Raw genomic sequence first — 19,554 nt, 5'->3', positions numbered from 1 at the left:
AAAGGAAGAATGCAATAATAGTCTTAATGCTATTCATTGTTTATTCAAAAAGGTGCGTTAAAGCAGAATGATACAAGTAGTGCGATAAGCAAAAAGTAGGACTATTTGACTTGTCCCTTCCAAGGGCAAGCTGAGGAATAGTATTAAAGCAAATATTTCACTCGTTATCGTAATCCACCTGGGAGTTCCGTGGTGTGACGTAGCTTTCTGCCTCCTTGGTTGCTGCATCATGTGTTCGGCAATCATGCTGCCAGACAGGGTTTCCAGAGATTAAAGTCCTGAAAGAGAAAAATAACAAAGCGGGAAGCCCCTAGTGCGGTTTAAGCCGCGGCTTGGGGCGTGCCGCAGTCGTGCCCCCCTCCCCGCCTGTGCCCATGGTATTTTTAATGCATAATTATGTACGCGTGGCACGGATTTCGCCGTTTGGCTATGACCGGGGTGGGGGCCACATTGCTATGTGAGCTCAGAACGTGCCAGGCGGTCCTGTTGTCGATTACTCCAGGCGCGCTTGAAGGTGTCCGGGTCCTTAATCACCGAACTAGTGGATTGCCTTAAGAGGCTGCTTTGCGCTTCTGCTGCGAGGGCCGCAGTGTGCTCCTCCGTGCGGAGAGAGCACTCTGTGTTTCCATTGACTGTGATGACCCCCCGAGGTCCTGGCATCTTGAGCTTGAGATATGCATAATGCAGTACCGCATTGAATCTTGCAAATGCGGTTCGCCCAAGCAGTGCATGGTAGCCACTGCGGAACGGGACTATGTCGAAGATTAACTCTTCGCTTCGGAAGTTATCCGGAGATCTGAAGACCACTTCCAGTGTGACTGAGCCTGTGCAATGGGCCTCTACAGCTGGTATGACACCTTTAAAGGTCATTTTTGTGGGTTTTATCCTTGAGGGATCGATACCCATTTTTCGCACAGTGTCCCGATAAAGCAGGTTCAGGATGCTGCCGCCATCCATAAGGACTCGAGTGAGGTGAAATCCGTCAATGATTGGGTCTAGGACCAATGCGGCGAATTCGCCATGACGGATACTAGTGGGGTGGTCCCTGCGGTCGAAGGTGATCGGACAGGAAGACCATGGGTTGAATTTCAGGGCGACTGGCTCCAACGCATATACGTCCCTGAGCGCACGCTTCCGTTCCCTCTTGGGGATGTGGGTTGCATATATCATGTTCACAGTCCGCACTTGAGGGGGGAACCTCTTCTTTCCTCCGGTGTTCAGCTGTCGGGGCTCCACCTCATCATCGCTATGTGACCCCTTATCTTTATTTTCGGCATTTAACTTGGCGGCCTGCTTGAACACTCAACAATCCCTGTTGGTGTGGTTGGCTAGCTTGTCGGGGGTCCCGTGTATTTGACACGAGCGATCGAGTATACGGTCCAAACTGGACGGGCCCGGAGTGCTTCTTTTGAATGGCTTTTTCGGTTGACCGGGTTTAGAGCCTTTGAATCCGGCATTGACTGCCGTATCCTCGGTATTGTCGCTGTTAATGCGGCGCTTATGTTTGTTGCGACGTGACCTGCCATTGCTATCCTTTGTATCTAAAGTACCATGGTTCTTTGATATGTTATTACTGCGAGCCAGCCAGTTGTCTTCTCCCGTGCAAAAGCGGGTCATGAGTGTCTTGAGGGCTGCGATAGATTTTGGCTTTTCCTGACCAAGGTGCCGGGCTAGCCACTCGTCGCGGATGTTGTGCTTGAAAGCTGCTAGGGCCTCTGCATCCGGACAGTCGAGGATTTGATTTTTCTTTGTTAGGAACTGTGTCCAGAATTGCCTGGCCGATTCTTCTGGCTGCTGAATTATGTGGCTCAAGTCATCTGCATCTGGTGGTCGCACATAAGTGCCCTGAAAGTTGTCGAGGAATGTGGCTTCCAGATCTTCCCATCAGCCAATGGACTCTGCTGGCAAGCTATTGAGCCAATGCCGAGCTGGTCCTTTGAGCTTGAGTGGGAGGTATTTGATGGCGTGTAGGTCAACACCGCGAGCCATGTGGATGTGCAGGAGGAAATCCTCGATCCATACCGCAGGATCTGTTGTGCCGTCGTATGATTCTATATTTATGGGTTTGAAACCCTCTGGGATTTGATGATCCATTACTTCATCTGTGAAGCATAAGGGGTGTGCGGCGCCTCTGTACTAGGCTATATCGTGACGCCGCTCAAATGAGTCTTGCCTGCTGTGTTTGGCCCGGCCGGACTTACTTTTACTGTATCTGGCATGACAATCATCGTCTCGCATAGTGGCGCACCCTCGTGATCCGTAGATCGATCTTGCATGTTTTGCTTTGTCCTCCAATACGTCTCGCAGGTCAGGCGTATTTCCCCATGCCTTTTTATTTGAATGACATCGGGGTGCGGGCTGAGCTTTTGGCTGGAATGTCTCTCTGTTGCGGCCACGAGGTGGCCGATCAGCCGCGTCATACGCCGGGATGTTGGTTTCGGTGCTTCCTCCTCCAGTCGGGATAGCAACCTGCACTTTGGGTAACTCTTGGAGGGGCGTTCGAGTTTATATTCCTTGGCCGCCAGGACTTCAGTCCATCTGTCAGCTAGCAAATCTTGATCAGCTTGAAGCTGCTGCTGCTTTTTCTTGAGGCTATTTGTCGTGGCTATAAGCCGGCGCTTAAAGCGCTCTTGTTCGACGGGATCCTCTGGCACGACGAATTCATCATCGTCGAGGCTTGCCTCGTCTTCAGAGGGAGGCATGTAATTATCATCCTCCGCCTCTCCATCTGCCGCTCTCCCAGGAGGGCAGGCTCCTCCATCCCCCTGCTCTAAATCTTGCTGGAGGGGATTGTTGTTGTCTTCGACACTCTCCGGAGTGCTATTATCTCCGGTGCCGATATCACCACTTTTGCCTTGGCGGGACTTAGAGCGGTGCCGCTGACGCCGGCGCTTGGGTTGCTTTTTGGAGGGGTCATCTTCCGTTGTCTCGTCGCCATTGCCTTCTTTGGGTGTGTCCACCATGTATATATCGTATGATGAGGTGGTTGTCCAGTGCCCTGTGGGCAGTGGTTCCTCTTCGTCTCCCGCATCGTCGTCCATACCGTCGATGTCTTCGGAGTCAAAGTCGAGAATGTCGGTTAAGTCATCGACAGTGGCTACTAAGTGGGTGGTGGGTGGGCGGCGAATTTCTTCGTCATCCGCATCCCAATCCTGCCGGACATAGTTTGGCCAGGATCCTCCTGACAAGGAGAGAGACCTTAATGAGTTCAGTATGTCGCCGAAGGGCGAGTGTTGAAAAATATCCGCGGTGGTAAACTCCATGACCGGCGCCCAATCGGATTCGATAGGAACAGGCGCAGGCGGCTCGGAGTCCATGGCCGGAGAAGGATCCGGTAGTTTAGCAACACGGCTCTCGTGAAGGGTAAGGTCGATATTCGGCTCGATCGCCGCTGAGGATACGGCCTCCGTGATGGGGTCTATCCACCCGTCCATGGATGGCGCAACTGGCTCCGAATTGAGGCTCGGAGCGGCCGCCGGTGCGATCTCCTGAATAGGGTCCGATGGTAGAGCTAAATCGTACTCATCGTGACTGCGTGGCGCATAAGGCAGGTGTAACACCCCGGATGTAACTTTCCCTATTTGTACTCCAACTCTTGCCGTTTCCGGCGTTAAGTTATATTTATTTTCTCGGGTTCGGGTCTTTTGTCTCCGTGTGTTGTTGTCGTTGTCATGCATCTCATATCATGTCATCATGTGCATTGCATTTGCATACGCATTCGTCTCATGCATTCGAGCATTTTCCCCGTTGTCCGTTTTGCATTCCGGGGCTTCGTTCTCCTCCGGTGGTCATTTCTAGCTTTCTTTCGTGTGTGGGGATTAAAAATTTCCGGATTGGACCGAGACTTGCCAAGCGGCCTTGGTTTACTACCGGTAGACCGCCTGTCAAGTTTCGTACCATTTGGACTTCGTTTGATACTCCAACGGTTAACCGAGGGACCGAAAAGGCCTCGTGTGTGTTGCAGCCCAACACCCCTCTGATTTGGCCCAAAACCCACCAAACTCTGCTCCATGTCCTAGAGCGTTCGATCACGATCGCGTGGCCGAAAACCGCACCTCATTTGGACTTTCCTAGCTCCCTCTATGCCTATAAATAGACCCCTTCCCCGAAATCCGGATCTCCCTCTCTGAAACCCTAAATTTTCCACCTCGCGCGGCCGGACATTGTCCGCCTCGCGCCGGACGTCGCCGCCGCCCCAACCGGGAGCCGCCACGTGGCGCTCCACCGCCAGCCGCCGCCGCGGCCCGGGAGCCCAGGTCCGGCCCCCGCGGCCCGCTCCCGCGCGCTCCGCCGCCCGCGCCCGCTCCCGCTCCCCGCCGCCTCGCGCCTCCGCCCGCTAGCCGCCGCCGCCGCGACGCGCCGCCACCACCAGCCACCGCCGCCGCGCTGCACCGCGCCGCCACGCTCGCCGGCCCGGCCCCCGCACCGCTGAGCCGCCGCCCGATGCCCTCGCCGGAGCCGGCCGCCACCTCTCCGGTTTTTGCCTCGGTTCCCGTGCGCGAGATCTAGATCCAAAAACCCTAGGTCATTTTCGTCTAAGTCCCAGATATTTTTAGTTCATATTCCCATGTTCGCGGCTCCGTAACTTTGCATCCGTGGCTCCGATTCATGCATATAGCATATCAAAATGTTCATATCAGAGAGTACATCATTTCATTCCATTGCATCATTTTCATTTGAGCTCATCTTGATGCCCGAAATTCTGTTAGAAGAGGGCTACTTGAGTTAATTGTCAGATCTGCTACTCCGTTTAGCACTTTTGTCATTTTTGCCATGATTATTGTTAAGGGTTTTGTCATCTCTCCAGAGGTGCAACCCATGTATTTTTAGGATGTGTGTGGTGACTAGTGCAAGCTTGCAAAGAGGTCACTTGCTAATTCTGTTTTCAGGGACTTAGTGATTTCACCAAGTCCTGGAGTTGTTTAGTTCATGATGCCATATGTTCATATTGTTTCCTAGTGATCCGTGCCTCTTTTGAGGATGATCAGTAAGGGAGTTTTGTTAATATTGTAGTGCTCTATCCATCCATGTCTTTGTTTGCAATTATGGAGCACCCTAGCTTGAGTCAATCGAGCTCTACTTTTGCTACTTTGTGAATATGGGCAGATTGTCAACTTGTTTGCAATTTTTCCGGTGTTGTTGTAGTTGATCCGTGCATGCTATGCTATTGTTCTTGCCATGTCTAGCTTGTGTTTTGTGCCTTATTTATGGTTGTATGCTTGCCTTGCCATGACTTGCACCGTGGTGAGTGCATCGAGCTCGTAAACATGCCTTCGTGAGTTATGTTTCAGCATGTCCCAGTTTTCACTAAGTCTGAAAACTGATTATGTTTTTGCTATGTTCACGTGCTTGCAATTGTATTTTCTGATCCCTTTTGGCTCAAGGTCACTAAGAGACTTTTGTTAAGCTTGTTGAGTAGCTCCATGCCATGTCTTTCCTTGTCATGTTCAGGTCCTATAGCATGTTGTTTTGTTGCTCCGAAGAGGGCTATATGATCTGAAATTTCAGACAAGTGTTAATTTCACTAAGTCTGAGATCTGTTTGTCATTTGCATTTTTGCCATGCTTGTTTGAACCTGTTAATGGATGAAATGGCCGTAGCTCAGTGCTAGACTTTTGTTAAGAATCTTGAGTGCATCCCTTCCATGTATTTTGTTGTCATGTTTGGGTGCTATAGCATGTTCATTTCGTTGCTTTTAGATGCCTACTTGCTGTAAATCGCAGACCGGTGTCATATTTGAATCGCTTGCCATTTCCAAACTGTAACTCCGATTCCGGCGTTCTTTATATCGTTTTCAAGCGATTTCATCTCATCTTTCCAGTGGCACACTTGGATTTCCAATTTGAGGCCAGGTTCATGCATTTCCTGTCATATCTTGCATTTTGCATCCCGCATCGCATCCCGCATAGCATATCATCCTTGCATTGTGTTGTTTGAGTCTGCACGTGGTTGATTGTGTTCTTGTTGCTTGTTTGTATTGTTTGGGTAGAGCCGGGAGACGAGTTCGCTAACGAGGAGCCAGTTGAGTTTGCTTTCGAGGATCCAGTCAACTCTCACAACTGTGCACGCAAGATGATCATACCCTCGAAATCACTACTATCTTTGCTATGCTAGTTTGCTCGCTCTTTTGCTATGTCATTGCTACGATGCCTACCACTTGCTTGCAAGCCTCCCAAATTGCCATGTCAAACCTCTAACCCACCTTGTCCTAGCAAACCGTTGATTGGCTATGTTATCGCTTTGCTCAGCCCCCTCTTATAGCGTTGCTAGTTGCAAGTGAAGATTGGAGGCCGTTCCTTGTTGGAACATCTTTTATTTACTTGTTGGGATATCATTATATTGCCATGTTATCTTAATGCATCTATATACTTGGTAAAGGGTGGAAGGCTCGGCCTCTCACCTAGTGTTTTGTTCCACTCTTGCCGCCCTAGTTTCCGTCATATCGGTGTTATGTTCCCGGATTTTGCGTTCCTTACGTGGTTGGGTTATAATGGGAACCCCTTGATAGTTCGCCTTGTTTAAAGCTTTTCCAGCAATGCCCAACCTTGGTCTTACCATTTGCCACCTAGCCTTTTTCTTTCCCTTGGGTTCTGCAGACTCAAGGGTCATCATTATTTTTAACCCCCCCCGGGCCAGTGCTCCTCTGAGTGTTGGTCCAACTGAGCGATGTCCGGGGCTACCAGGGGCAACTCTGGGCTGGCCTACCCGACGTCTGGCTCATCTAAGTGTGCCCTGAGAAAGAGATATGTGCAGCTCCTATCGGGATTTGTCGGCACATTCGGGCGGTGTTGCTGGTTTTGTTTTAACCTGTCGAAGTGTCTTGAATTATCGAGATACCGAGACTGATCGGAACGTCTTGGGAGGAGGTCTATTCCTTCGTTGACCGTGAGAGCTTGTCATGGGCTAAGTTGGGACTCCCCTGCAGGGATTGAACTTTCGAAAGCCGTGCCCGCGGTTATGGGCAGATGGGAATTTGTGAATGTCCGGTTGTAGATAACTTGAACCTTAACTTAATTAAAATGAATCAACCGAGTGCGTTACCGTGATGGCCTCTTCTCGGCGGAGTCCGGGAAGTGGACACGGTGTTGGAGTAATGTTTGCGCAGGTTGCTCTCTAGTTTCTCGCTCGTGCTTTGCCTCCTCTTCTCGCTCTCCTTTGCGAATAAGTTAGCCACCATACTTGCTAGTCGCTTGCTGCAGCTCCACTCATATTTTGCCTTGCCTTACCTATAAGCTTAAATAGTCTTGATCGCTAGGGTGCGAGATTGCTGAGTCCCTGTGGCTCACAGATTACTATTACACCAGATGCAGGGCCTGATGATTCCGCTCCAGGAGACGCGTACGAGCTCAAGTGGGAGTTCGACGAAGACTCACAACGTTACTATGTCTCCTTTCCCGATGATCAGTAGTGGTGCCCAGTTGGGGGTGAACGGGACCGTTGTCGCATGTTGGGTTCTCTTTTATTTTGGCGCCGTAGTCGGGCCATGAGTGTTTGGATGATGTAATGTTATTAATGTACTTGATTGACGTGGCGAGTGTAAGCCAACTATGTAATCTTCCCTTTCATTATTATATTACATGGGATGTTGTGAAGATTGCCTAACTTGCGACATATGCCTTCAATGCGATTATGCCTCTAAGTCGTGCCTCGACACGTGGGAGATATAGTCGCATCGAGGGTGTTACAAGTTGGTAATCAGAGCCTTCCCCGACCTTAGGAGCCCCATTGCTTGATCGTTTTTAGCGACCGAGTTGTGTCTAGAAAAATGTTTTGAGTCTTTAGGAATTATATATCGGAGAGATTAGGAATTCTTTTACTTCCCAGTCTCCTCATCGCTCTGGTAAGGCATCCTGACGTAGAGTTTAGACTCTTCTCTTCTCAAATTTCACAAAAAAAAATTTAGGATCACGCGGGTATCTTGGAATCGTTCCGATGGTTTTATGATGAGAACATTGACTTGGTGCCTCCTGTCAGGGGTTTAGTGGAAGTGTCCCGGGGAGTTGAGCTCTGAGGTGTTGTCATCATAATTTTATCGTTGCAGTTCTGGAATACCTAAGTCTAGTACGCCGACATCGAAAATCTGTTTTATGCAGTTCGTTGGTGAGATAACCTCGACGCCACCCAGTACTGGGGCGGGAGTTCGGGAGTATCGCCATAACTTGTATAACGGATGCTTTTCGAAGGTTGAGGTAGATGGTTTCCGAAGGTTTCTTGGTTATGTGTTGAAGGATGGATACAGCTGGATGTAGGATTTGCTAGTTTGGGTGAGATATTATGCTTCCCCTGTATCCCCAAGACCTGATTGCATAACCGGAAAGGTTCGGGAGTTTCATAGGTGGGAATTCTTGTAGCTCTAGTTCTTCTTCCACGGATATTGGTTTGAGATTGGGATTTCTTACTGATTATTCGTTCTTGATCCATACCTTGTTGATTTATTTCTCTACCTTAATTCTACGTGGCTTCTTAATTTATGGATATGCGACCATTTTAAGAGGAATGCATTCGTTCATTTTGTTCGGATGTGAAGACTATATGTTGCAATTTTCATTCCGTTGGGTTCAGCTTCAATATTTGTCTATCAATGTGCTAATGGTGGTCAACCTCTTCAGGATGGCTCCTCCAACGCGCACGACTCCGAATCCTGATCCGCCACCACCTCCACCTCCTCTGGAAGCATGGCAAGCTGTGATGGCCGCAACCAATGCAAATACACAGTTGATCATGCAAATTCTCCAAGAGCGCAATCAAGGCAGTGAAGGGAATCAAGGCAGCAATCAGAGTCACTTTGCTACACTCAACCAGTTCCTTGCTAACGGGCCAAAGACTTTCAGCAATTGTGTTGAGTCAACTGATGCTGACGATTGGCTTGTGGATCTGTGTAAGCATTTCGAGTGCAGTAACGTCAGGCCTGAGGACTTTGTTAAGTTCGCTTCCTTCCAACTCAAAGATCAAGCTGCAGAATGGTTCCAGCAGTACAAGGATTCCAGAGGTGGACGTGTTATCACTTGGGATGATTTCCGTCAAGATTTCCGAGCTCATCATATTCCGCAGAGCGTGGTTGAAAGCAAGCGCGAGGAATTCCGCAATCTGAAGCAAGGCTCTTTGTCTGTCTATGACTACAACAAGTTGTCCCTGATGAGAAGAGCATGATATATCAGTTCAGGGGTGGTCTCAGAGAAGATATCCAGCTCGCTCTTGTTCTCTTTGAGCCCTTGAGGTACGATGAGTTCTACAACATGGCACTGAAGCAAGAGGCTGCTCAGTTGAGGTGTGATGCTTCCAAGAAGCGAGTCAGAGATGCTACTCCTTCTTCCTCTACTCAAGTGGCCAAGCAGCAGAAGTTTTGGCTTCCTCCTCCTCCGTTCCGTCAGCCGTATTAGCAGAAGAGTAAAGGTGGCAGTGGTTCTTCCCACCCACCCAACCCTGGCTTTCAGAACAAGACTTCGTCTCAAGCTCCAAGATCGAGTGCTCCGTATCACCGTCCGCTTTCTGAGGTCACGTGCAACAAGTGCCAACAGAAGGGTCACTATGCCAACAAGTGTTTCAACCAGAGGCGTCTTCCTCCTCCTCCTCCTCCTGTCAGATCGGCAAGTACAGTTGTGGTTAAGCATAACCCCAAGTCCGCCAAGGTCAACTTGATGAATGCAGCTCAGGCAGAGGACTCGTCAGATGTGATCATGGGTAACCTTCCTGTTAATGATATTCCAGCTAAAGTTCTTTTTGACACGGGTGCATCGCATTGTTTCATTTCGAGGCCATTTGTTTCTAAGCATGAGTTGCCTTTGCAAGATTTGCCTAGACAGTTATCTGTTGTTTCTCCGGGTAAATTCATGAGTGCAAGCGCTATTGCCCCAGATGTTTCTATCACATTGGGCGATTACAAGTTTCTCGCTTCTCCGGTGGTTCTTGGTAACTCGGATATTGATCTTATTCTCGGAATGGATTGGCTTTCTAAGCACAAGGCTTAGCTTGATTGTGCAGCTAGGCAGATTCAATTGACTCATTCGTCTGAGGATGTAATTGTCTTTGCCGCTCGTGATGATACCATTCGTCTGTTTTCTCTCAATGAGAAGGGTGAATTGGATGCCATCTCTCAAATTCCAGTTGTTTGCGAATATCAAGACGTCTTTCCAGAAGAGCTTCCAGGAATGCCTCCGCACCGGCCAGTCGAACTCGTCATTGATCTTGAGCCTGGCACGGAACCTGTGTGCAAGCGTCCTTACAAGCTCGGACCTGAAGAGTTGAAGGAGCTGAAGAAGCAACTCGATATTCAAGAGAAAATGGGTCTCATCCGGCCTAGTTCTTCTCCGTGGGGTTGTGGTGTTCTTTTTGTGAAGAAGAAGGATGGAACGGACCGACTTTGTGTTGATTACCGTCCAGTGAACAAGAAGACCATCAAGAACAAATACCCACTTCCCAACATCAATGAGCTGTTCGAACAACTCAAAGGTGCCCAAGTATTCTCCAAGCTTGATCTCCGTATGGGTTATCACCAGATTCGCATTCATGAAGAAGATATTCCCAATACAGCATTCAGAACAAGCTTTGGTTCATATGAATACACTGTCATGTCTTTTGGTCTCGCCAACGCTCCTCCGATGTTCTCTCGCATGATGAACTTCATCTTCAACGCCTACACCAATGACTTCGTTTTGGTCTATCTCGACGACATTCTGGTTTTCTCCAAGAGTAAGGAAGATCATGCCAAGCACTTGCGTTTGGTTCTCGATAAGCTCAGGGAACATCAGTTCTACGCCAAGTTCTCCAAGTGTGAATTTTGGCTCGATGAGGTTCTTTATCTTGGTCATATCATCTCTGCCAAGGGCATTGCCGTGAATCCTGAGAAGGTGTCTGCAATTGTGAATTGGGAACCTCCTCAGTACGTGAAGCAACTCCGTAGCTTCCTCGGTCTCGCAAGCTATTGCCGAAGATTCGTTGAAAACTTTTCTAAGATCGCGAAGCCTCTCTCAAATCTTCTGCAGAAGCACGTCAAGTACGTTTGGTCTCCGGAGTGTGACATTGCTTTCAACACTTTGAAAGAGAAATTGATCACTGCTCCAGTTCTGACTCCACCTGATGAATCCAAACCGTACGAGGTCTTTTGTGATGCCTCTCTCCAAGGTCTTGGTGCAGTTTTGATGCAAGAGAAGAAAGTTGTTGCTCATACATCTCGCCAGTTAAAGCCTAATGAGAAGAACTACCCCACTCATGATCTCGAGTTGGCGGCAGTTGTGCATGCTCTTTTGACTTGGAGACATCTTCTACTAGGAAGAAAAGTGGACATTTTCACTGATCACAAGAGTCTCAAGTACATCTTCACTCAGCCTAATCTCAACCTCAGGCAAACTCGTTGGGTCGAAATGATTCAAGAGTATAATCCGAGTATTGAGTATACTCCAGGCAAGGCCAATGTGATTGCTGACGCTTTGAGCAGGAAAGCTTACTGCAACAGTCTGATTCTTAAGCCTTATCAACCCGAGCTTTGTGAAGCTTTCCGCAAACTTAATCTGCAAGTTGTTCCTCAAGGTTTCCTTGCCAACCTGCAAGTCTCTCCTACCTTAGAAGACCAGATTCGCCAAGCTCAGCTTCTTGATGCTATGGTGAAAAAGGTGAAGATTGGGATTGCCAAGAGTCAACCCAAGTACAAGTGCTATCGCCTTGATGACAAGGACACTCTCTTCTTCGAGGAACGTATTGTTGTGCCCAAAGGTGACCTTCGTAAAGTGATCATGAACGAGGCTCACAATTCTCTCCTCTCCATCCACCCTGGGAGCACGAAGATGTATCAGGACCTTAAGCAAGCTTATTGGTGGACTCGAATGAAGCACGAGACCGCTCAATTCGTGAATGAATGTGATGTCTGCAGAAGAGTGAAGGCAGAACACCAAAGGCCAGCAGGTCTCCTCCAACCTCTTGCCATTCCAGAATGGAAGTTTGACCACATTGAAATGGACTTCGTGACTGGGTTTCCAAAGTCCAAGCCTGGTAATGATGCTATATTCGTTGTCATCGACAAACTCACCAAGTGGCTCACTTTCTGCCTATCAAAGAGTCGATCACTACAGCTCAATTGGTGGAACTATATACCTCTCGTATTGTCTCTCCGCACGGTATTCCTCAAGTGATCTTTTCAGACCGTGGCAGCATCTTTACCTCGAAGTTTTGGGATTCTTTTCAGAAGGCCATGGGCACCAACATCCGCTTCACCACAGCTTTCCATCCTCAAACAAGCGGTCAAGTCGAGCGTGTCAACCAGATTTTTGAAGATATGCTCAGGGCTTGTGTGATCTCCTTCGGCATGAAGTGGGAGGATTGTCTTCCTTATGCTGAATTCTCCTACAACAACAGTTTTCAAGCAAGTTCGGGCAAGGCCCCATTTGAAATTCTGTATGGCAGGAAGTGCCGTACCCCTCTCAACTGGTCCGAAACCGGTGAACGTCAGCTTTTGGGTAATGACTTAATCACAGAGGCAGAAGAAATGTGCAAAGTCATTCGAGATAACCTCAAAGCGGCCCAATTCCGCCAGAAGAGCTACTATGATAGTAAGCACCGTGATTTGGCTTTCGAGATCGGAGATCATGTTTACCTCCGCGTCTCTCCTATGAAAGGTACTCGTCGCTTCGGTATCAAAGGGAAGCTTGCCCCTAGATACTTGGGACCTTTCAAGATTGTCAGCAAGAGAGGCGACCTCGCCTATCAACTCGAGCTTCCTTCAAACTTTGCAAATGTTCATGACGTGTTCCATGTCTCTCAGCTTCGAAAGTGCTTCAAGACACCTGACCGCACCGTCAACTTCGAGGACATTGAGCTCCAAGAAGATCTCTCTTATCGTGAGCACCCCGTTGCTATCCTTGAAGAGACTGAACACAAGACTCGCAACAAGTCGATCAAATTTCTCAAAGTCAAGTGGTCACACCATTCCGACCGTGAAGCTACCTGGGAACGCGAGGATCACCTCCGTTCTGAGTACCCGGCGTTCTTTCAGTCCTAGATCTCGGGACGAGATCCTTTCGTAGTGGTGGAGTGTTGTAACACCCCGGATGTAACTTTCCCTATTTGTACTCCAACTCTTGCCGTTTCCGGCGTTAAGTTATATTTATTTTCTCGGGTTCGGGTCTTTTGTCTCCGTGTGTTGTTGTCGTTGTCATGCATCTCATATCATGTCATCATGTGCATTGCATTTGCATACGTGTTCATCTCATGCATTCGAGCATTTTCCCCGTTGTCCGTTTTGCATTCCGGCACTTTGTTCTCCTCCGGTGGTCATTTCTAGCTTTCTTTCGTGTGTGGGGATTAAACATTTCCGGATTGGACCGAGACTTGCCAAGCGGCCTTGGTTTACTACCGGTAGACCGCCTGTCAAGTTTCGTACCATTTGGACTTCGTTTGATACTCCAACGGTTAACCGAGGGACCGAAAAGGCCTCGTGTGTGTTGCAGCCCAACACCCCTCCAATTTGGCCCAAAACCCACCAAACTCTGCTCCATGTCCTAGAGCGTTCTACCACGATCGCGTGGCCGAAAACCGCACCTCATTTGGACTCTCCTAGCTCCCTCTATGCCTATAAATAGACCCCTTCCCCGAAATCCGGATCTCCCTCTCCGAAACCCTAAATTTTCCACCTCGCGCGGCCGGACATTGTCCGCCCCGCGCCGGACATTGTCCGCCCCGCGCCGGACGTCGCCGCCGCCCCAACCGGGAGCCGCCACGTGGCGCTCCACCGCCAGCCGCCGCCGCGGCCCGGGAGCCCAGGTCCGGCCCCCGCGGCCCGCTACTGCGCGCTCCGCCGCCCGCGCCCGCTCCCGCTCCCCGCCGCCTCGCGCCGCCGCCGCCGCCTCCGCCTGCCAGCCGCCGCCGCCGCGCCGCGCCGCCACCACCAGCCACCGCCGCCGCGCCGCGCCGCCACCAGCAGCCGCCGCCGCCGCGCCGCGCCGCGCCGCCGCGCCCGCCGCCACCAGCCGCCGGCCCGGCCCCCGCGCCGCCGAGCCGCCGCCCGACGCCCTCGCCAGAGCCGGCCGCCACCTCTCCGGTTTTTGCCTCGGTTCCCGTGCGCGAGATCGAGATCCAAAAACCCTAGGTCATTTTCGTCCAAGTCCCAGATATTTTTAGTTCATATGCCCATGTTCGCGGCTCCGTAACTTTGCATCCGTGGCTCCGATTCATGCATATAGCATATCAAAATGTTTATATCAGAGAGCACATCATTTCATTCCATTGCATAATTTTCATTTGAGCTCATCTTGATGCCCGAAATTCTGTTAGAAGAGGGCTACTTGAGTTAATTGTCAGATCTGCTACTCCGTTTAGCACTTTTGTCATTTTTGCCATGATTATTGTGTGCATGCTATGCCCGTGAGTTCTACATATGTTTTGTTAAGGGTTTTGTCATCTCTCCAGAGGTGCAACCCATGTATTTTTAGGATGTGTGTGGTGACTAGTGCAAGCTTGCAAAGAGGTCACTTGCTAATTCTGTTTTCAGGGACTTAGTGATTTCACCAAGTCCTGGAGTTGTTTAGTTCATGATGCCATATGTTCATATTGTTTCCTAGTGATCCGTGCCTCTTTTGAGGATGATCAGTAAGGGAGTTTTGTTAATATTGTAGTGCTCTATCCATCCATGTCTTTGTTTGCAATTATGGAGCACCCTAGCTTGAGTCAATCGAGCTCTACTTTTGCTACTTTGTGAATATGGGCAGATTGTCAACTTGTTTGCAATTTTTCCGGTGTTGTTGTAGTTGATCCGTGCATGCTATGCTATTGTTCTTGCCATGTCTAGCTTGTGTTTTGTGCCTTATTTATGGTTGTATGCTTTCCTTGCCATGACTTGCACCGTGGTGAGTGCATCGAGCTCGTAAACATGCCTTCGTGAGTTATGTTTCAGCATGTCCCAGTTTTCACTAAGTCTGAAAACTGATTATGTTTTTGCTATGTTCACGTGCTTGCAATTGTATTTTCTGATCCCTTTTGGCTCAAGGTCACTAAGAGACTTTTGTTAAGCTTGTCGAGTAGCTCCATGCCATGTCTTTCCTTGTCATGTTCAGGTCTTGTAGCATGTTGTTTTGTTGCTCCGAAGAGGGCTATATGATCTGAAATTTCAGACAAGTGTTAATTTCACCAAGTCTGAGATCTGTTTGTCATTTGCATTTTTGCCATGCTTGTTTGAACCTGTTAATGGATGAAATGGCCGTAGCTCAGTGCTAGACTTTTGTTAAGCATCTTGAGTGCATCCCTTCCATGTATTTTGTTGTCATGTTTGGGTGCTGTAGCATGTTCATTTCGTTGCTTTTAGATGCCTACTTGCTGTAAATCGCAGACCGGTGTCATATTTGAATCGCTTGCCATTTCCAAACTGTAACTCCGATTCCGGCGTTCTTTATATCGTTTTCAAGCAATTTCATCTCATCTTTCCAGTGGCGCACTTGGATTTCCAATTTGAGGCCAGGTTCATGCATTTCCTGTCATATCTTGCATTTTGCATCCCGCATCGCATCCCGCATATCATATCATCCTTGCATTGTGTTGTTTGAGTTTGCACGTGGTTGATTGTGTTCTTGTTGCTTGTTTGTCTTTTTTGGGTAGAGCCGGGAGACGAGTTCGCTAACGAGGAGCCCGTTGAGTTTGCTTTCGAGGATCCAGTCAACTCTGACAACTGTGCAGGCAAGATGATCATACCCTCGAAATCACTACTATCTTTGCTATGCTAGTTTGCTCGGTGTTTTGCTATGCCATTGCTACGATGCCTACCACTTTCTTGCAAGCCTCCCAAATTGCCATGTCAAACCTCTAACCCACCTTGTCCTAGCAAACCGTTGATTGGCTATGTTACCGCTTTGCTCAGCCCCCTCTTATAGCGTTGCTAGTTGCAGGTGAAGATTGGAGGCCGTTCCTTGTTGGAACATCTTTTATTTACTTGTTGGGATATCATTATATTGCCATGTTATCTTAATGCATCTATATACTTGGTAAAGGGTGGAAGGCTCGGCCTCTCGCCTAGTGTTTTGTTCCACTCTTGCCGCCCTAGTTTCCGTCATATCGGTGTTATGTTCCCGGATTTTGCGTTCCTTACGCGGTTGGGTTATAATGGGAACCCCTTGATAGTTCGCCTTGTTTAAAGCTTTTCCAGCAATGCCCAACCTTGGTCTTACCATTTTCCACCTAGCCTTTTTCTTTCCCTTGGGTTCTGCAGACTCAAGGGTCATCATTATTTTTAACCCCCCCCGGGCCAGTGCTCCTCTGAGTGTTGGTCCAACTGAGCGATGTCCGGGGCTACCAGGGGCAACTCTGGGCTGGCCTACCCGACGTCTGGCTCATCTGAGTGTGCCCTGAGAAAGAGATATGTGCAGCTCCTATCGGGATTTGTCGGCACATTCGGGCGGTGTTGCTGGTCTTGTTTTAACCTGTCGAAGTGTCTTGAATTACCGAGATACCGAGCCTGATCGGAACGTCTTGGGAGGAGGTCTATTCCTTCGTTGACCGTGAGAGCTTGTCATGGGCTAAGTTGGGACTCCCCTGCAGGGATTGAACTTTCGAAAGCCGTGCACGCGGTTATAGGAAGATGGGAATTTGTTAATGTCCGGTTGTAGATAACTTGAACCTTAACTTAATTAAAATGAATTAACCGAGTGCGTTACCGTGATGGCCTCTTCTCGGCGGAGTCCGGGAAGTGGACACGGTGTTGGAGTAATGTTTGCGCAGGTTGCTCTCTAGTTTCTCGCTTGTGCTTTGCCTCCTCTTCTCGCTCTCCTTTGCGAATAAGTTAGCCACCATACTTGCTAGTCGCTTGCTGCAGCTCCACTCATATTTTGCCTTGCCTTACCTATAAGCTTAAATAGTCTTGATCGCTAGGGTGCGAGATTGCTGAGTCCCTATGGCTCACAGATTACTATTACACCAGATGCAGGGCCTGATGATTCCGCTCCAAGAGACGCGTATGAGCTCAAGTGGGAGTTCGACGAAGACTCACAACGTTACTATGTCTCCTTTCCCGATGATCAGTAGTGGTGCCCAGTTGGGGGTGAACGGGACCGTTGTCGCATGTTGGGTTCTCTTTTATTTTGGCGCCGTAGTCGGGCCATGAGTGTTTGGATGATGTAATGTTATTAATGTACTTGATTGACGTGGCGAGTGTAAGCCAACCATGTAATCTTCCCTTTCATTATTATATTACATGGGATGTTGTGAAGATTGCCTAACTTGCGACATATGCCTTCAATGCGATTATGCCTCTAAGTCATGCCTCGACACGTGGGAGATATAGTCGCATCGAGGGTGTTATAGCAGGGGCTCGAATCTGTCAAAGATCAAGTCTCCGCGGATATCGGCCGTGTAATTTAAGCTTCCAAACCTGACCTGGTGGCCAGGGGCGTAACTTTCAATCTGCTCCAGATGGCCAAGCGAGTTGGCCTACAGTGCGAAGCCACCTAACACAAAGATTTGTCCGGGAAGAAAAGTCTCACCCTGGACTGCATCGCTATCGATGATAGTAGGAGCCATCAAGCCTAATAGCGACGACACAGAGGAACTATCAATGAAAGCACCAATGTCGGTGTCAAAACCGGCAGATCTCAGGTAGGGGGTCCTGAACTGTGCGTCTAAGGCGGATGGTAACAGGAGGCAGGGGACACGATGTTTTACCCAGGTTCGGGCCTTCTTGATGGAGGTAAAACCCTACGTCCTGCTTGATTTATTCTTGATGATATGAGTATTACAAGAGTTGATCTACCACGAGATCGAAGAGGCTAAACCCTAGAAGCTAGCCTATGGTATGATTGTATGTTGTCCTACGGACTAAACCCTCCGGTTTATATAGACACCGAAGGGGGCTAGGGTTACACAAGGTTGGTTACAAAGGAGGAGATATACATATCCGTATTGCCTAGCTTGCCTTCCATGCCAAGTAGAGTCCTATCCGGACACGAGACGAAGTCTTCAATCTTGTATCTTCATAGTCCAACAGTCCGGCCAAAGGATATAGTCCGGCTGTCCGGTGAGCCCCTAATCCAGGACTCCCTCACTCAACCTGTCCCTCCTCCTTGCTGGATTAAGGTGCGGGAGACGTCACCGGGCTGCACGTGTGTTGAACGCGGAGGCACCGTTGTTCGGTTCTTAGATCGGATTCGGCCGCGATCTGAATCGCTACGTGTACGACTCCTCCAACCACGTTCTTGCAATGCTTCCGACTCGCGATCTTCAAGGGTATGAAGATGCACCCCCTCACTTTGCTAGTTTCTCCATAGATTGATCTTGGCGACGCGTAGAATTTTTTTTAATTTCTGCAACGATCCCCAACATCAGGTTCCTTCAATGCGGCAACGGTGGCCCAAAGTTGGGTCTTGCATTCCTCCAGCTCCTGTGACAGTCGAGTATTCTTCTCTGTAATAACCTGCACAATACATGATCCTTAAATCAGTTGTGCCAACTGTTTCAAGTCTCAGGGGCTACTGATATATATACTCATCAAATTTTCTTACCCGTACATCCTTTACATACTGGTTCGTGGCTCTGGCTAGACCATTTTGAGCAGCACGGATGTACGCACCTCCCAAGTTGAATGCATCAAACGCCTCTCGGGATAAACAAGCGTCACGGAGTACGGCTCGGCGACGCCTGTGATTCATGGCGCTCTCCACTTTGAAATTCGTAGCGGATATCTTATCCGCATCCTCTGTAGAAGGAGCATCCGACGTATACCTCATGTTAGCTTCCGCCTCTGTGTCCGGCCCTGGAGCCCGACTGGTAGAGGCGTGATCGGGGACCTCTCCGGATATTGTCCGATGAGTGTTCTTCCTTCTAGGAAACACGGGTCTTATTATGTTTTTAAAGACAACAACCATGGAGTGAGGTGTTGCATCATACCTCTGCGCCGACGTCTCCGTCCAGACCGCCTTCCTCTTTAGCCTGTCCGGCTTTGAAACCCCTTGTTGGTGTGTCGCCGCCGGCTCGGCATGGCGTCCCGAGGGCCTTCCCTATAAAACACCGTTTGTATACGGTAGGTGAAGTGCATAAAAGGAAATCCTTTTCAAAGGTTGGGACTCCGGTCTCATTTACCTGCGAGGCTGGGAGTAGCCCAGGGTAGTCGGCTATAATGGCCACCATGGCATCATCACAGCTTAGCTGATAGAAAATCCTATCAATCAGCTCCACGAATATGTCCGGATCCTATTTCAGGCCGGGGTCAAGGACCCGCTCAGGATCCTCCGGTTGTGGAGGTGGGCTATTGATCTCCCCTACCGCCTTACGCAGTTCCTGCGATGAAACGACAAGGTAAATATTTACCACGAAAACAAGGGTAGGATGGAAGTAAAAAGAGCGGAAGCTCACCCAACTTCGAGGGTTGTTCATGGAGAATCCATCCCGTGGCTTGATGCGGAGGAACTCCTCTTCTTCCCCCTTATACAGATCGGATAGAATTTTTGCTAGAGCAGCAACTGAATCCAGTCCGTTGCGCCCGCACCAAGTGGCATCATCTTCCCCGTTGAAGTGCCACATGGGGTGGCCTTGATATTGAAGTGGCTGCACCCCCCGCATAATGCATATTGCCATAACCTCGGTTAT

This window comes from Triticum urartu, chromosome 1 (assembly GCF_003073215.2).
Source record: "Triticum urartu cultivar G1812 chromosome 1, Tu2.1, whole genome shotgun sequence".
Taxonomy (NCBI): domain Eukaryota; kingdom Viridiplantae; phylum Streptophyta; class Magnoliopsida; order Poales; family Poaceae; genus Triticum; species Triticum urartu.
Note: the sequence above shows the minus strand (reverse complement) of the source record.